A 3,105-nucleotide genomic window follows, 5' to 3' on the forward strand; every position below is an offset into this window, starting at 1 on the left:
CTCACCTGCCCAGATGGTCTGGGGGGTGATGTGGTTTCCTCCCCAGAGAAGGTGGGAGAGGCTAGTCCCATTCCCAGCTGCGGCAGAGCCAGGTTGTGGCAGGAGTGACTTCATCCTTCTGTGTGATATAGCACAGTCTCCAACATAGTGGCTCGATTGCTGTCCAGGTAAAAAGCACAGAACCACATCCCTAAGCCACATGGTGAGAATTTGTCAGTGATCTTCCATTTGTAGGGACCCCAGTCCTGCTTCCCTGCCATGGTACATGCTTCTGCCCCTGTTCATCCTGTCATTCATCAAATAAATAAAGACATACGTATCTATCATATCAAGTGTGAAGTTTGTACTAGTCATTGGGCTGGCATAGTTAACTGGCTCTGTGCAGTCTGTGCATGCGTGTGTACATGCATGTGTGTATCTGTGTACACTACCCCGTATGGCTAGGAGCACACGTGTGTGTGCATGTGTGAGTGTGCATGCTCTACCCCGTATGGCTAGGAGCACACGTGTGTGTGCATGTGTGAGTGTGCATGCACTACTCCATATGGCTAGGAGCACATGTGTGTGTGCATGTGTGTGCGTGTGCATGCTCTAGCCCATATGGCTAGGAGCCTCTGGTCACCCTTTAGTTGTTACCCATGGGTGAGAGCATTCCTTCGCATATGTACCTACTATAGACAGCAAACTATGGCCCCGGGCCAAATCCAGCCTGCCACCTGTTTTTGTAAATAAACTTTTATTGAAACACAGCTGCACCCATCTGTTACATATTGCCAATGGCTGCATTTGTAGCATAATGCAGAGCTGAGTAGTTGCAACAGAGAGCCCACAGCTCGCAAAATCTAAAATAGTTACTGTGTGGCCCTTTACAGCAAAGCTTGCTGACCCTTCCTTTATGGATAGAACTTAAGAAGCAGTTCAGAAGAGAGGTCTGTCCCAGACATGGGCGTGTTGTCTCAGGGTGTGTGGCGTGTGCAATGAGCTGCCTAGGCATGGAATTGTCGGATGTCTGTTCAGGAAAGGATGGATGCTGTTAGCTTTGGTCCTACCCGGAGAGGTGTCTCTGGAGGAAATAGTGGGATGCTGCATCATGTCTGCCTCCATGCAGGAGGCTGGACAGAGGAACTAAGGACTGGCCCGCCAGGAGCCTGCGTGGGAAGCGAGTGACAGGCAGACCACAGCAAGTGAGCGAAGAGGAGGAATGCTGACAGCCAGGGTGAGGCGAGTGTTTATGAAAGTGCTTGATCTGTGTGTCCTGCAAGTCTCATAACAGCTTGTGAAGAAGCTATTATTAGTTCCATTTTATAGATGAGAAAATCAAGGCTCCAACAGTTCATAAGGTCACACAGCCAGTAAATGGCATCGCCTGGATCTGACCCCTGCCGGTCTGACTCCAAAGCCTGTGTCTTCACTGCCCTGTCAGGCTGCCCAGCAGGGAACGGGCTGGGGCATGCCAGCCCACCTCCGGGGCAGAAGGCAGAGTGAGGGCCCGGGACTCCTTGCTTTATCTGCAGTCCTTTCTCGGAAAATGCGTGGATGCCGGATATTTGCAAACTTCTGCAAATTGGGTCAGCATTTGAATTTGCTTAGAGCTGGAAGGAATCCTGTGGGTGTACGTTGCAAAATGCATGAGCAAAACCTTTTGTGTAAACCTAGGGTTGTTTAAAGACGGACATACCTGCAACTGGCCTTTTTCTTTCTTTCTTTCTTTTTCTGTTTTTTTAATAAGCTTTATTTTTAGGGCAGCTTTAGGTTCACAGCAAAATTGAGCAGAAGGTACAGACGGTTCCCATACACCCCCAGTGGCCACACACCCACAGCCTCCCCCACTATGAACATCCCACACAACAGTGTGGATTTGTTATAGTCGACGAACCTGCATTGATACATCATTCCTATCCAAAGGCCATTTGGGATGCTCTTAGGGTTTTTGACAAAGGCGTAACGACATGTGTCCATCATTATAGTATCACAGTAGTGTCACTGTCCTTTACATTCTCTGTGCTCCTATTCATCCCTCCCTCCCCCAACCCCTAGTAACCACTGATCTTTTTACCGTCTCCATACTTTTGCTTTTTCCAGCATGTCATGTAGTTGGAATCATCATACCATACATAGCCTTTTCGGATTGATTTATTCCACTTAGTGAAATGCGCTGAAGTTTCCTCCATGCTTTTTCACAACATGAGAGCTCATTTCTTTTTATTGCAGAGTAATATTCCATTCTCTGGATGCATCACTCTTTATCCAATCACCTACTGAAGGGCGGCTTGGTTGCTTTCAAGTTTTGGCAATATGAATAAAGCTGCTATAATCATCGGTGTGTAAGTTTTTGTGTGGACATGTGCTTTCAACTCCTTCGAGTCAATACCAAGGAGTGTGATTGGTGGACTGAATGGTAAGAGCATGTTCAGTTGTGTAAGAAACTGCCAAACTGTCTTGCAAAGCGGCCGTACCATTTTGCGTTCCCGTGAGCAATGAATGAGAGAGTTCCTGTTGCTCCATATCCCTGTCAGCATTTGGTGGTGTTTTTGATTTTGGCCATTCCAATAAGTATGTAGTGGTCTTTTTCTTTTTTGTCTTCTTTCTTTTTTTTTCTGTTGAACGTGCTGTCTGTCTGTCTCACTCTTTAGCGTTTTCATTTAAACTTTTAATAGCATTGACCAATGTGTTGTATGCATTTACGTTTTAGCATGTTATATTTTTGTTCTGGTCATATTCACTTCTCTGTGTGCTTTTTTTTAAACTAATGCTTTCAAAATGGTTAATGTTGGAATGAAACAAAACAAAATCTTTGTTTGATAGGATGCTATTGTTGATTTATGTATTTATGCTTTTTAAAAAGTTTATTTTTAATGGACAAGTGAAAGTTGTATCTATTTACAGTGTACAACATGATGTTTTGATATATGCACACATTGTGGGAGGACTAAATCAAGCTACCTAACACATGCATCACCTCACATGCTATTTTTTTTTTTGTAATGAGAACACTTAAAATCTACTCTCTTAGCAATTTCAAGTCTGTCGCTGTCTCTCTATCTTTGTCTTCATGTCCTTCCCTCCATCACCTGGAAGCAGGAGGAGCCACACTCAGAGTCCCCA

Source organism: Eulemur rufifrons, chromosome 9, assembly GCF_041146395.1.
Source record: "Eulemur rufifrons isolate Redbay chromosome 9, OSU_ERuf_1, whole genome shotgun sequence".
NCBI classification, from domain to species: domain Eukaryota; kingdom Metazoa; phylum Chordata; class Mammalia; order Primates; family Lemuridae; genus Eulemur; species Eulemur rufifrons.